This window comes from Polistes dominula, unplaced genomic scaffold, assembly GCF_049000335.1.
Source record: "Polistes dominula isolate Pdom_NZ unplaced genomic scaffold, Pdom_raw_medaka contig_73, whole genome shotgun sequence".
Taxonomy (NCBI): domain Eukaryota; kingdom Metazoa; phylum Arthropoda; class Insecta; order Hymenoptera; family Vespidae; genus Polistes; species Polistes dominula.
Genome location: NW_028300951.1, coordinates 1,596,229 through 1,613,313, shown reverse-complemented (window position 1 = coordinate 1,613,313; position 17,085 = coordinate 1,596,229). Strand labels below are relative to the sequence as shown.

Below are 17,085 nucleotides of genomic sequence, written 5' to 3'. Positions count from 1 at the left end.
TCGAGAGGGTATACTGTTCGTTAAGCATACTACTAACGACAAGGTCGATCATATCTTGAGATATGTTCATATAATACGTCTCCCCCTTTATTCCCCCCCTATCCACCCCTTCCTCCTACTCTCTTCTTCCACCTCTATGTTTCATCTCTTTTTTATTTTTTTTCTTCTTTTTCTTTTTCTTTCTTATCTTCTTCTTCTTCTTCTTCTTCTTCTCCTCACTTTACTCGCTTTCATACGTGTTTCAGCATTACTCGCAGGTGCATTCGTTCAAGGTGTTCGACTTGGGTGTCTAATGAACGAGACCTTGGTGTCGCGAATGGATTTCTCTTCTGACATAACTTGTCTCGAACTAAAGGATTAAAAAGATACGATGTATAACCCCATCCCATTCCCTCCCCACCCATAAAAAATACCCGATATATATATATATACCCATACAAAAAAATCCGATATATATATATATATATAAAATAAATATTTAATAAATATATTAATTATTATTTTTTTTTAATATAAAATTGAAAAAAAAGAAATAAAAAAAAAATATAGTAAATATATTATTTAATAAAAATATATAACATATATTAAATATAAATATATATTAAAAAATATTACAATTATATATATATATTTATATATTTAATAAAAATTATAACATGTATTAAATATAAATATATATTAATGAATATTACAATTATATATATATTTATATTTAATAAAAATTATAACATATATTAAATATAAATATATATTAAAAAATATTACAAATATATATATTTATATTTAATAAAAATTATAATATATTATAATAATATATATTAAATATTTACATTTAATAAAAAATACTATATAGATTATTTTGTTTAAATTATTATATACATACGTTGTTCTCAAATGTTATATATATATATATATATATATCGATATAATTATATGTATAATAACTACCATAGTTGCAAGTGCATTTATTTTTTCGTTTAACATTAAAGTGCTAATATACCATATTGCCTATGTTATTTGTTTTGATCACGTGGATCATCTAATTATGCGATAAGCATAGTATTTTTATTTATTTTATTTCGAACTTGGAATATGTCATTTATGAGACTCAAGAGAAAAAAAGAATTCAATTGTAATATTCATTTTTATTTTTTTTTATTTTTTTATTTCTTCTTCTTCTTCTTCTTCTTCTTCTTCTTCTTCTTCTTCTTCTTCTTCTTCTTCTTCTTTGTTCAAACAAATATATGAAACGCGTTTTATGATAATTTCATACCTATATATTTTTATTTTATTTTATTAAAGATCATACGAGTTGCATACGAAATATTGCACATTGCATTTTCTATTTCATTACGCAAATTGAAGGTAAAAAAAAAAAAAAAAAATATAAAATAAATATAAAATAAATCTCAAGGTGAAATGAAATACTACATGAATAACTACATAAACTGCAATATAAAGATCTAAAAATATAAATAAAATATATATATAGATAAATGTGTTCGATGATTCTAACAAGAGTCAAATATTCGCAAGTGAACTACTACTATTGTTTCGTTGTAGCTACAAAACAAACTGTTGCGCTAAGTATTAAAAATAAAAAAAAGAGGCAGGCATCATCTCTCTTTATAAAAAGAGCAAACAAACCAGGTGACTTGTATTTTCTCTTACGTCGTAGAAGAAAATCATGCGACTTGATCGATAGCAAAGTATCTTTTAATAAATGAGATTACACACGTACATATTACGTACGTTTCAAAATTACATATACGTGATTTTTACCACAGATACAATTTTTTGATTGTCTCGATTATTATTCTTGACGTAATTCAGATCTAATGATCAAAAAAAAAAAAAAAAAAAAAAAGAAAAAAAAATGAACACTAATGAATTAATTGATTAGGTACACACATTACAAAAAAAAAATTACAAAAAAAAACAAGTCAACGAACGTTTAACAATATTCACATAAAAACATGAGATGTATCGAAATTAATGAGTTGTTAAGAGTATAAATTATTACTGTATAAATTATTGCAAATATTGTTGATAAATTAGTATAATTTTTGATAATTAAATATAATTTTATTCTTTTTTATTTTTATTTTTTTGTTTTGTTTCTTTAAAACAAATTTTTCTCCTCTAATCTGTAATAGATTGTATAAAAAAATAATTTAATGAATAAAAAATATTGGACGATTGAAAAAGACATTTTAGAATAATAATAATAATAATAATAATTTCTTTTGTGATTTTATTTGAAAAGAAAAAAATAAACTAAAAAACATTAAACATAGTCAGGAGGAAGGTGGAGGTGGAGGAGGAGGAGGAGGAGGAGAATGTGATGTTCCTATATATATAAATTCAGTTTCTATTAATAAAAAAAAAAAATCCTTCCAAGTTCTCTTCACATAACGCGATAATAGTCTCTGAATAATATTATATAAGCATCTTAACGAGTTGCTAGCGTGTTTCTAGTTTATTCTTTGCTATTAGACTCAAGTATATCAGTTTTGAATGTTTTTAAGGTTTTCCATAATAATAAATTATAAGTTTCTTCCTTTCTTCCTTAAAAAAAAAATAAAAAAAAAAAATAAAATAAAATAAAATTCAATATACAAAAAGTAAAATAAAATAAAATAAATTTCAATAGACAAACAATAAAATAAAATTAAATTCAATATACAAAAAATAAAATAAAATAAAATAAATTTCAATAGACAAAAAATAAAATAAAATACAATAAAATAAAATTAAATTCAAAATATAAAAATTAAATAAAATAAAATACAATAAAATAAAATAAAATTCAAAATATAAAAATTAAATAAAATAAAATACAATATATAAAAAATAAAATAAAATACAATAAAATAAAATAAAATACAATAAAATAAAATAAAATTCAAAATATAAAAAATAAAATAAAATAAAATTCAAAATATAAAAAATAAAATAAAATAAAATAAAATAATATAAAATAAAATAAAATAAAATAAAATTCAAAATATACAAAATAAAATACAAAATAAATCTCAAAGTGAAATAAAGTATATATATATATATTAATTTTTATTATATTTATTAATAATATATTAATAATATAATTATATAATTAATAATATAATATATATATGTTATAATTTAATAAATAATAAATTACTATAATTTATATATAAATATAAATGATATACATATTAATATAATGTAAATGTAAATTAAAAATTGATAATTTGTATAATGTAATTTTTATTTAATATATATATATATATATATATCAATTAGAAAATGTTTTTTAAATGGAAATAAATATATCCTTGTGACCATGTTCGACGTCATAGTTTGTAATTCGATAAGAACGACCACACTGGTTAATCTGTTTGATGTTATGAAAACAGAATCAGATAAACATTTATATTGGCCGAGTAGGTGTCACCAATAAAACATTATCCTTCAAGTATATATACATATATATATATATACATATACGTATATGTATATTCACTCATGGTATTGATGTATACCATTTGTTTTATTAAAAAACAAAAATTGAATTTAATCAATCTTTCCATATTGTACAAACAAAAACAGAACACCCCGACAGAAAATAGAACAACAATAACAATAACAACAAAATAAAAAAACAATAATATCTAATAAAAATGATTGCAAATTTAGATAATATCACTAATGTGATATTTAATTTATCATAATAATGATTTTAATCTTAGATTTCATTTGATATCAAATTAAGATCGATGAAGTTCAAAACAACGAAATGTCAAAATGTAAAAAAGAAGTAAAAGTAAAAAAAAAAATAAAAAAATAAAAAAGAAACGAAAAGAAAAGAAAAAATAATCTTAGCCAATAGTCTTGAGAGAGAGAGAAAAAAAAAGGAATATACACCGGAAAAATACTATTTGTTATTCAAGAAGTAACGTCAAACTTACGATGACGTTCTTTTATCGAAATGTCACTCATGCTAAGTGCACCACACGTACGATACAACACAACGACGACTACGTACTTATTATTATAATTTACTATATTTCCTTATAAAGTGTTCGTTAAGATGTTACATAAGAAATTGAACTACAATCAAATATAAAAATAATAATAATAATAATAAATAACAAAACAAGAAATCCCGATTATTCCAAGTTTTCATTGATAGAACAACGACAAGTTCTTTCAGATGATTGACAATAATCATCTAATTAAAAAAATATATAATAATAATAATATCTTTTTTTATTCGTTTCAAAAATTCCAATGAAGTAACCAGAATAACAACAATAATAATATTATTATTTTCTTCTTTTCAAAATTCAACGAAAAATAAAATGTGAGGAAAAAGAAATGTTTGATTTAACAACACATACAAAAAACAAAAACAATAACCAAAAAAAAAAAAAAAAAGAAAAAAAAAATATTGCGTGAAAAATGTTTACATACGCGTGTAAAATAATGTCAGCCACAGTTGTATGAACTGATAGAAGGATTATAGTGAAGAATAAAATGATGAATAATATCCGCGTGCCAATGCGTTCTCACCAATGTCAAAGTAGGAAGGAAGTAAAGAAGGTACCCCACCCACCCGTTTTCTCGATCTTCTTACGATCTTGCGCGATGGACACTCTCGTAGTATGAAATACAGACATTGAGAAAGAGAGAGAAAAAGAAAGAGAGAGATAGAGAGAGAGAGAGAGAGAGAGAGAGAGAGAGAGAGAGAGAGAGAATCGAAACGTAAACGTGCCACGTGACTAACATAAGTCTGGCGCCACGAATGCCAATGCATTTCGTTCTAATCTTTATTATATTACTTTATCCCCACTACTTCCTCTATATTTCTGTTTTTATTTTTCTTAGAATAACGATTATTTCTACAATTTGATACAAACTATTATTATTATTATTATTGTTAAAATTTAATATAAATAAATATAATAAGTTGTTAATATGACTATACTTGTAATAACGTTTTGTTCAATTTAAAGTCAAATAGTTTGTTTGTTTCTTTTTTTTTTTTTTTTTTGGTAAATTTTTTTCTTTCCAAATTACGTTGCTATATATAAATTATTTTTAATTTATAAATTATAATTCATACAAATTAATATAATTTATATTAATAAATTAAAAATAATTTATAATTGTTATATTATATTAAATTCAATATAATATAATAATAATGTATAGTAATATATATATATATATATATATATATATATATATATATATATATATATATATATTATCTCACTATTATTAGAATTTAATATAAATTATTATAACAATTTTTTTCTTATAACTATACTGTATAACATTTGTTAAAATTAATATTCAGTAATTTGCTTTTTTCTTTTGTAAATTTTTTACTTTCATATTACTTTGCTAAATAATTTTTATTCTTTTTTTTTTTTTATTTAAATTCTATTCAATATAATAATAATAATAATAATAAACAATTATTAATATAATAATATAACAAATAACTATTGAATAATTTTTCTATAGAATAAAATTAATATTTATCATAATTTTTAATCATACATACAAATTGAATTGCGCGCGCAAAGAATCGTTCCAAACTTCAGACTCCTACCGGAATGGCGCCTACATTCGAAAGGAAGATTCAAATGTCACGAATTCTTATTTCACTTCACTTTTCTTTCTATAACTGAACCTTCACTTAGAAAACTCTTTATTATATACTGAAAAATCGTTGATCCTTTCCCCCCTCCCCAACTCCTATCCCATCCTTAATGATTTTGTCCATAAATTTATCAAATTATTTAATGAAACATTTTTTTTTTTTTTTTTTTTTTTTTATAATCGATTTTAAATTACTTAGTTGATATATCGAAATAACACGAGAGATTTCCAAAGCAATACTTTAGATTAGATAAAAGATAATTTCATTTTAATTTGAAATTCATTACAAAAGTGTCATTAGGGATTAGAAATAAGGGGATGGTGGTGAGAGGAGGGGGTGGGAGGGGAGAGGAGGGAGGGGAGGGGAAAGAAAAGAAACAACGTTTGTTTCGAAAGTGAGAAAGAATGAAGCAAATGAGTTAACCTCAAAGTAGCACTTGTTTGAAAACCGAGAGGGGTTAAGGTCTCATCGTTTCTCTCTCTCTCTCTCTCTCTCTCTCTCTTTTTTCTATAATTTTTCTATTTTCTTTTCTACGATAGTGTAAATAATGTTTTCCCTTTTTTAAGAAAAAAAATAACATCACACAGAGATTCATAAAGATACCTTTTTTCTTTGTCGATAATATTAGAACGATAATACAACTGTATGGAAGAAACTAACACAAATATATACACACACACACACATTTACACACGCGTGATGCACTCACTTGAACGCATTGAAAAAGAAAGAAAAAACATATCGGAAATATAACAACACACGTGGATATTTACACGAATGTGCTATTCCTTATCTTTTCCTTGAAAAATGTTATAACATTGTTTTTCCTTTCATTCTTCGTAACTCTATCTCACACTATTTTTTTTTTTTTTTTTTTTTTTAAATTTCTCAAATCAAGAAAAAAGAAAGCAAAAGAAAGCAAAAGAATTAACGTATAATTGAAATTCTTTCGATAATATCACTTACAACAACATTATAATTTCAAAAGTCACATTCTAGAAACTTTAATGATGGTTCTCTTCCAAATAACCTCCAAAATTGTATTGTGGTATTATTTTGTCACTTACGATTTTTATTTCATTAACGATAATAAAAAAAAAATATGTATTGTAAAACAATTCACCGAAGTAATAATAATAAAGAAAAACCATCATCATCATCATCATCACCACTATTACCACAACCACCACCAATAAACGACAAACGTTAGAAAAAAAAACTAACCAACGAACCGAAGTATCGATGGCTATCGACAATGTTAGAACACGATCAAAGATTAACATAAAAAAAAAAGAAAGAAAGAAAGGAATTTGATGAAAAATATTTAACGCATGGAATAAATGAAGAGGAACGCGGAAAAGAACTGTTGGGAATAAAAATGAACGATTCCGATTGGACGATGACGCGAAAAATGAAGAAATCAAAAAGAACAAGAGATTTACACACACACCACCAATCCGTGAAACGGACAAATAATACCGCGATAATATAACGATTGATTATTGGTCAGAATTTGTTTTTTTTTTTTTTTTTTTTTTTTTTTTAACGATGTATACGAAAAAAATAAATAAAATAATTTTCTTTAATAATGTCGTAAAATGTTGTAATTTTCTTTCTTTCTTTCTTTCTTTCTTTTTCTTTTATACGAGAGATATTCGTATCTTTCACTCACTTGTTTAAACTCTTTTCCCATAGAACGAGGAGACGACGTGAGAAGAAGAAGAAGAAGGTAACACGCTCTCTTGACGGTCACGTTGAATCTGGGCCAGCAGTGGCGCGCCGACGAAAATAGAACGGTGTCGAGACAGCTCTCCCCACTCCACCTATCTTCCCCGCTCCCCTACCTCTCTCTTTCTATCTCCCACACTAACTCACTCACTCACTCTCTCTCTCTTTTTTTCCACTTCTTTCCCTTTTCCTTCTTTCAGAGAACACTCTTTTTAACTACACTGTGTATCATACATATATATGAGTGTGATACACACACATATATTTTATACATATCTACCTACTATATATATATATATATACCCTGTCGCCGCCACACACTGTTCACCCGTAGTAAAACCAAATTTCCCCCACCACTGGCTGACTGATCCCTACCACCTAGGGGAAACTAGCACCGTCGCTCGATCTATAGGCAGTTACATTCAACGACCGTGACGCGCGAGCTGCTAGGAGACTCGGCCACCAATAGGAATGAGAGTTTCCTTACGTTCCTAGTGACGTCACGGCTAAACTACTGACGGATACAAACAATGCTCGAGTTAGAACAAATGTTTTATCATTATCAAGTTTTTCTCATATGTCATCATCCCCTCCAATATCATACTTTATAAAACTATATAAATATGATTTAAATTTGATATTAATGATGTCATTAATTACATTTTTATCATAATATTTACTTTTATTTAGAATATTACATCGTTGTTTTATAACGATGATGTTTTTTTTTTTTTTTTTTGTAAATGTTTCAAGTAAAACGATACTGGTCGTGACTGCGTCACTTAATGGATGAGTCAACGATTCTTGTAAGATTCAAAGTGGATATTATTAAAATGTGAATATGACTTATACTGAATGTACGATGTAATGTGACACGAAAAAACGTCGTATATTTCTTAAGTTAAAAGAATTTTCAACTGATCAAACACGTGTCCACAAGAAGAACAAAAAAGAAGTTAAACAACACAATGATTAATAATTGATTAACAATTTCAAATGTTTTCATTTCCCTCCATTTGTAAATGCGTGATGATATATATATATATATATGCTTGTATAATTTTCGGGTGGTTTTGTGCCAAACCGAAGGGGTCAATTGCGGTTAATTAAACGTTTCTATTTCCCCCCCCCCCCGAGGTCGTTTACCCATTTTACGTTAAATAGAATAAACCGAAACGACGAAACTAAATTAGTTTTAGTTTAATGCCAAGGAAGAAGTTTGAAGGAAAATGCGTTTCAAAGTAAAGTGTCAGGGTTAATAGATCAACCTGGTTGGTTAAGGGGGAGGGGAGGGGGGGGGAAGGTAGAGGTACCTTGATTCGGTCATTTTGTAGATCAACGTATGAACAACGATGTTAAATCGAGAAAATTTATAGTCACGGAAATACAAACGTGGATGATGGGTGTGTATACTCGTATAAGAAACGATATCGTAAGAGTATATGTATATATAATCTATGTATGTATGTATTTATGTGTGTGTGTGTGTTTAACGTGAAACTCGGCGTACTTTGAAGATTAGTCACGTTTTCAGTTACGAATCCACAAGTATACTTGTAAAATAGTAGTAGTAATAATAATACGAAACATTTTACGAGACTCTTGTAAACGTTTGTGTCGTATTTTCTAGAAAAAAGAAAAGGTTTTGTTTTGTGTGTGTGTGTGTGTGTGTGTTGTGTGTTACCTTACTTTTCCTTTTATCCTTTGTCCCTTTTTTTTGTGTGAATTTGTATTCTTTCTTTAGATCGTTCATTTTAATACGACACGGTCACGAACGATCAATTTTCTTCAAATGTCTACAATTTTCTTTTTTTTAAAAGAAGGGTTTCTTTTTTAGAAAAAAATGATTAAGTATTTTTATCTGAAAAAACTATTGACTCAAATAAAAGATATTTGACTAAAGAATAGTATGAACCTTTTTACTGTATCTAAAACCATTGGGGGGAAGGAAACAAAACTAATGTCACTGGACCAAAAGTATATACACGGTGTATCATTTTTTCTTTTTCTTATATGATCATAGTTAATTCATAAAACTAAATAGAAAATAAAAAACGTACATATGTAATGGTACATTGATCAAATAATGTATCAATGTATCTATGACAAATTTGACATTTCTGAGAACATAACATAGTACACCTCGACTATTTGGAATATTAAGCTTCTACGAAACCACACGAATTTCTAGTCGCGTTCTTATCGATTTATGCATTACAAGGAGATTTGCATTAATTGTAAGTTAACTCTGTACCATGTTCTAAACCTTTCCCCTTATTAAATATGATTTTCTGAAGGGTTTGATAGTTTGTTTTCAAAGTATTGTAAAAATAATATATGTATAGAATAAGAATTATATAATTCTTCTGTGCGTGTGTATGTGTCACTAAACTCCTCTTAAACGGCTGGACCGATTTTAATGAAATTTTGTGTGTGTCTTCAAGTGGATTCGAGAATGGTTTAGATTTACAATTAGATCCAATTTAAATTGTTTTATTTATAAATTGTTATACGACAAGTTTATAGGTTGAAGTTAGTCGATATTTTTATAGGTTGAAGTTAGTCAATATTTTTTGTTGAAAACTCACACGTTATCGATTGGTCGAATTGTGATAAATGTACATGTAAATCAAAACGGTCCAAATTGTGACAGCTTATTTAAAAAAAGGTTTGAAATTTTCGAATTAAAGACGTGTGTACAGGACGTCTGTCGGGTTCCCTATTATATATATATATTAAGTAATATTTAATTAATAATAATATTAAATAGTATAATAAAATATTACTATAATAGTATACAGGGTGTCCCATATAACGGTATTCACATTAAATAATTTTTTTTTACGTACTTGCGATAATCTGACAAAAAAATAGTTTCAACAAAAGTTAGATCTGTTTTTGATTGACTATAAATTGCAATAAAAAAAAAAGTAAGCTTAAATAAATTTTCTTTTTTATGTTTGTTGTTTTTTTTAAGGCTAATCTTTGCTTTTTTAAATGACACCCTATATTTTTGATCTTACAATATTATAATTTATATTAATAGGAATTCAACGAACTAGTATACCATGACTCTTTTATATATATATATATTATATTTTCGTTTACCACAATACACACAAACACATATATAATTGTGTTTTTTGATATTTCCACAAAGAACAACAAGAGGATTAAAACTAAACGATGAGATGAATAATGAAAGAAAAAAAAAAAACAAAATGTAAAAATTAGTTTTCGGATTAGTAAAAACGATCGGATTTGATTCGGAGTTAATACTGTAAGATATAAAAAGAGTGGAGATTTAAAATAAACTAATGGCGAATTTAATCTTGTCAGATCTCATCTCTTGTTATTTCATCAGAGATTTTGTTCTCATTCTACTACTTAAACTCTCTCTCTCTCTCTCTCTCTCTCTCTCTCTCTCTCTCTATCTCTCTCTCTTATTCTATGTAGTCTCTCTTTCTTGGTGATTACATTCGCATAATCTACAACAAATCCGTGCAAAGTTCATTTCTATTGCTGCTGAATTGAAGAGAAATTTTCCTTTGGTATTTTTACAATCAACACATTCCTTTCCTTATGTGTTACTTTAATCACAATTATTATTCCTAATGTTATATGTTAGACATATTTTCTTGTATTATTATTATTATTTAAAAAGAATGTTTTTCTTTTGTTGTTATTTTTTTTTCCTCATAAATGCATGTATAATAGTTTACAAAGTATATGTAAAATAACATTGGAAAAACTTCGTTTCCAAATATTATTTTTAATCAGAATAAAATTCGTAAATATACTTAAGTATAGTAATATATATATATATATATATATTACTATATACATATATATACATATAGAAATTTTGTGGTCATAAACATGCACAAGTAATTTATAATAATAATATATATATATAAGTAGTAATAATTATTTAATTACTCAGTATATATATTATACAGGTTTTTTTTTGGAACTACTAAAAGTATTTTTATGAAAAAAAAAATAATAATAAAAAAAAATAATGTAAATCGTTATTTCGTGCTACCCAGGTACGATGAAATGTATTCTCAACATGGAATGGTTTTAAGTGATGTTTCTAGGACAATTGATTTTCTTTTTCTACCATTTTTTTTTTTTTTTTTTTTTTTTTAGTAATGAAAGATGCAAAAAAAAGAAAAAGAAAGACACACACACATATATATACATTTATATATATATATATATTATTATTATAAATTACTTGTGCATGTTTATGACCACAAAATTTCAACTTAATTCATTGGAATAAAAAGAAAAGAAAAAAGAAAAAAAAAAGGGAAATTAAATTCGAGCATCGTTAAAATAACCCATGGACACGTGAGTTATGGACTTTCCTGGAAAACGGTTGTTGAGTGTCTTGCCAAAAGGTCAGGGTCAACCATATTGGTCTACGACCAACAGCTGGCTAGTAATTTTTAAAAGAAAGAGACAGAGAGACAAAGACAGAAAGAAGAAACTAAACTTCCGGGTTGAGAGGAGGAGGAGGAGGAGGAGGAGGAGGAGGAGGGGGGAATCAATTTGACGATCGTTAAATGTTAATTTGCAAAAAGAAAAAACAAGAAAAAAAAAAAAAAAGAAATAAATTCATTCGCGTAAATTATACACGTCTCGAGCTAATAAATAATAATTAATTAAAATTAAAACTAAAACAAATAAATTGCATTCAATGTTTTATTGTAACTTTAATCAAAAATATTATTTCAAATAAAATAATTCAATTATTTATTGTCAAACATTCAATCCTAAAAAAAAAAATGTAATTGCTATGCATAATATGCAATGATAATATATATTATAGGATAATAATAATAGATTAGATAATAAATAATAATTAGATAATAATATATAACTTAAATGAAAGAATATAGGTAAATTTAAAAAGTTATTTTTAAATATATATATATATATATATATATATATTTAATAATATATATATATTAAGTATTTATAATAATACTTAATATATTCTTTCTCGAAAATGTTTGCAAATGACATTGCACATTGCCGTTGCACCTTTTCCCTGCACCTGCACCACTACCACCATCACCACCACCCACACAGTCCTTCTTCACGTCTTTTCACGGATTTAAAGAGATCTCAACTGCATTCTCAATAGAACTCAAAATCCTTTATAAACCTATATGTATATATTTACTTACGTGAAATAGTAATACTTAATATATACTACTATAATATAAATACTATAATAAAATATAATATAAAATACTATATATAATATATAATATTTTATATAAATAGTAGTTTTAAATAATATATATATATATAAATAGTAAATTTAAATAATAAAATAAGTAAAATAAATAACATTTTAATTTTAATTATATAATAAATAATCAGTAAAAGTTATAATAAATAATAAGTAAATAATATTATAATAAATAATAAGTAAATTTAAAAATTTATTTTGAAACTGTTATTTAAAAAATGTAACACACACACATATATATATATAAAATTTATCAAGGTTTAAATATAAAATAATTTCTTGTAATTATATATATTTTTGTTTAATGTTATTTTGCATTTTCAGTGATATATACAAATCTTTGATAGAAGTATGTATGTATGTATGTGTCTATCTTCGATCATTGACGTAATCGTAGAAGAAGCTACAATGTTAACACAAAAAAAAAACAAAAAAAGAAAAGATAAAAAAAAAAAGTAATTTCGAAACAGACCAGTGAGTTTAAAGCAAAGCAAAATCAGAACAGTACAGAATAGAAAAGAATAGAAAAGAATAGAAAAGAACAGATCAGAGCAAGCGCATAAGGTTCTTCTTCTTCTTCTCGAGTATTCAACTGAAAACACGATGTTCAACAAGTATTCCTGGACATGCGTTTAAAGAGAAAAGCACAAGCACAAGCACAAGCACAAGCACAAGCACAAGCACAAGACACAAGGCACAAGACACAAGGCACAAGGCACAAGGCACAAGGCACAAGACACAAGCACAAGACACAAGCAAAAGTTGAAGTAGAAGAAGTAGAAGAAGTTAAAGTAGAAATAGAAGAAAACAAAACGAAAGAAAAGAAAAGAAAGAAAGAAGAAAAAAAAGGTTGAATCACAGTGAGAAAATAGAAAATAGAATTCTATTGGTTGCAACTGGGAACACCATTACTATCTCATTTTCTTTTTTATTTTCTTATTTTTTCTTCTTCCTCATCTATCCTTTTCTTGTTCTTTTTTTTCTTCTTTTTTTTTTTTTTTTTAAATTTTTTCACTATCTACTAATGTTCATCGTCATTCACCCAATAACAATCAGTTTCAAATTTCAATAGACATTTTATAGCAATCGGATGTTCCCATAAATCCAAAATTAATTCTCCAAGGATTGGTAGGATCTTTTTGGAAAAAAAAAAAAAAAAATAAAAAAATAAAAAGAACAAAAAAACAGACAATTCTAATAAATTATTGTACTTTGACAATTGTTCCTTTTTTTTATTATTAAATACACATACACACACAATGTAATCCTATCACGTCTCGTTAGTTCATTCATCAAATTTCAAAGTATAATAATAATAATTATATTTATTATTATTTATTATTATAATTTAATATATATTTATAATAATAATAATAATAATAATAATAATAATAATAATAATAATTCTCAAATTATTTTTTACTATTATTTAATTTATATATTTATTATATTTTTATTATATTAATATATAATATTTTTATTACAATAATATATAAAAAATATTATATTATATTATATATTATTATTATTTAAAATTTATATTTATTATTATTATTTCATTATATTTATAATTCTCAAATTATTATTATTATTATTATTTATGGGTGATAGGATTACATCGTGTGTATGTGTGTAATAAAATAAAAATAAATTATTATGTGTGTAGTAAAAAAAAAAATATATATATATATATACATTATTTATTATAATTTTAGAATTATTATTATTATTTTTACTAAACATTCACACATGACATAATCCTACAACCCATAGTTCATTTTTAGAAATGTCATTGTTAATGGATGGTATCCAACAAAATTCGTGTATTTTTTGTTATCTTTTTTAAAAAGGACATTTAAAAGGAAAAGAAAAGTAATGTACACCCAACCAAATATTTCAAATTCCATCCTTTAGAATCCCTTAAAAGATAGAATGAAAGTTCTTCGGATTATTTTCAAAGGTAGAACCACCGACGACCACCAACAACGATGGTTACAAACCATCACCACTATCATCATCATCACCAAGCACCACTACCTTTCGTTCGCTTGGGCTGTTCATTTATGCAAGAACGAGAATTCGGGTCAAGCTTATCCATAATCACCCATATGTATTATACTTCGTTAAACTTTACGGAACGTGGACATGAATTTATATAGTTTAATATCTCTTCGATATATCAGGGTTTCTTTTTTATTTTTTTTTTTTTATTATTATTACTTTTTCTTATTTCTATTTTTAATCGTTATATTTATATCACGTTTCAATATATATATATTTATTTATTAATAACTAGTTGCGCCCCGCCACGCGTTATTGTGGCTCACAATCAGTCCGATACACACGTCTTTAAGTCGAACGAATTACCTTCTACCGCCATCTGTTAGAATTTTATCGAACTAACAAAGATAATCATGACTCTTTGTTAATAAACAAATAATTCGCGATTATTAATTGAGATATAAACTATCCTATCTTTCAAGTTTAATGAAACTACACACAGTGTACAAAATTTTATTCAAATCGGTTCAGTAGTTTAGGAGTCCATTGCGGACAAACAACGTGACACGTAATTTATATATATTAAGAGAAGATAAAAAGAAAGATTAATAATTATTATATATATTTAAAAGTTCTATAAAGTCTGTTATATATATTAACACTTTGACGCCGGTGTCGATTTTCAGTGTCTGCGCTGTGGGGCGGCACTCGAATCTAAGATGCGCTTCATCTGGCGGCGCGTGATTTTTGCTTGTTCAAAATCTGGACCAAGGTGGACCACCGGTGGTACGCGCCGCCTGATAGGACAGTCTAGCGCAGGCCACCGGTGGTACACGCCGCCCGATGGGACCAGTCAAGCGCGGGCCACCGGTGGTACGCGCAGGCGTGAACGTGTTAAACGAACAAAATGTATGAAAAAAAAATAAAAAAAAAAATAAAAATAAAATATACGATAATTAATTAATTAATTAAATTATGTATTTTCTTTCTGTTTTTATTTTTCAAATAACTCATTTAAATTTGCCATTCATCTGCAGTTGTCGTAATCATTTCAACGAAGAAAGAGAGAGAAAGAGAGAAAGTATTTTAGTTTGTTAAAAATATTCACCTTCGTTTCTCTTTCTCTCTCTCTCTCTCTTCTCGACATGTGCGAGAAAACCCTCAAAGATTGCACTTTATTGCACGCGATTGCATAAGGTTGCGACTAGTATTATTGCATAGTGTTGCATCGCGCAAGTCCACTCAAACGATCGGGTTTGTTACATTATATATATATACATATATACTGTCCTACTAACATCGTCATCGTTATCATCATCATCATCATCATAGTCATAGTTAAAGTCACAGTCTCTTTATCATCATCATCGTCATCATTGTTATTATTGTCATATATATTGTAATCAAATTCGATTTTTTATTCATACACATCTTGGTGTAATACCGATTTAATAGTTTAAATTATTTTTTAGGTTTAAGTCAGATTATTATATATTTATTTTTAATTTTTAATTTAATAATATTAATGTGTATTTATATTTAAATATAAAAATATAAAAAATTATCCTATAAATTAAAATATATAATAATATTTGTCTTTTTTTTTTATTGTCAAATTATAAATGAATTCTATAACAATTCCATAATAAATAAATTATTATGAAAGATAGTTTGTAAAATAAAATAAAATGAAATGAAATTAAAGAGAACATATATATATATATATATAGTTGTGTGTGTGTTGAAGTATATGACTTTTAAGTTTGTTACAAAATAATCAAATAAACTATATATATATGTAGATTTTGATTAAAGCTATTTTCATGTTAATAAATCTTACGCAATAAATTACCATTTCTAGGAAAATATGTAAATGTAATAAAAATATACCCACGAATTACTATGAACAGTAGTTCATAGTAATAGTTCATAATAAAATAGTTGTAGTAATGAACATTTTGTAAAAAAAATGTTCTAACATTTGTATGTGTTTGTGTGTGTGTGTGTGTGTGTGCTTTCTTTCTTTCTTTCTTTCAAGTTACTTTTGTTAGATATTTCAAAGAATTCTTTGAACTAAAACTCTCTAGTGGTATGTTGTTGGTATAAAGTAGATTCTCTTTTGACATTCGTAAATTTGTTAAGAAATAGTCAAGTGAAAAGACTATTCTAAGTTTTTCTAAGTTCTTCTAAGTTTTTCTAAGTTTAACCAAAAGAATACTACCCCCCCCGCAACCTTTTTACCAACTAAATATAACTTTTCAAATTTAACAAGTATCAGTATAAAGTTATGTTTTTCATTTTCTTTTTTCACACGGGGCAGCAATAAAACTAAAAAATAGTTGATGATACACACACACACATATATATATATATATATATATATATATATATATATATATATATATAATTAACTATGGTAGTATAGAAACCCTTCTGG

General features: G+C 25.7%; 1 protein-coding gene across 3 annotated transcripts in view; it reads right to left on the bottom strand.

Annotated features, from left to right (window-relative positions):
• The window catches only part of LOC107070080 (PRL-1 phosphatase), a 56,046-nt gene that overhangs the window by 15,602 nt on the left and 23,359 nt on the right, over positions 1 to 17,085 (bottom strand). Inside the window, exon 1 of one of the 3 annotated variants that reach the window (XM_015327942.2) lies at positions 7,326 to 7,484. The exons of 1 other annotated variant lie outside the window; for it this stretch is intronic. The gene's annotated coding sequence lies outside the window, so the exon portion shown is untranslated. Of the gene's footprint in view, positions 1 to 4,455; positions 4,604 to 7,325; positions 7,485 to 17,085 lie in introns of those variants that run through there. One more of the 3 variants, XM_015327944.2, reaches the window with a different exon arrangement.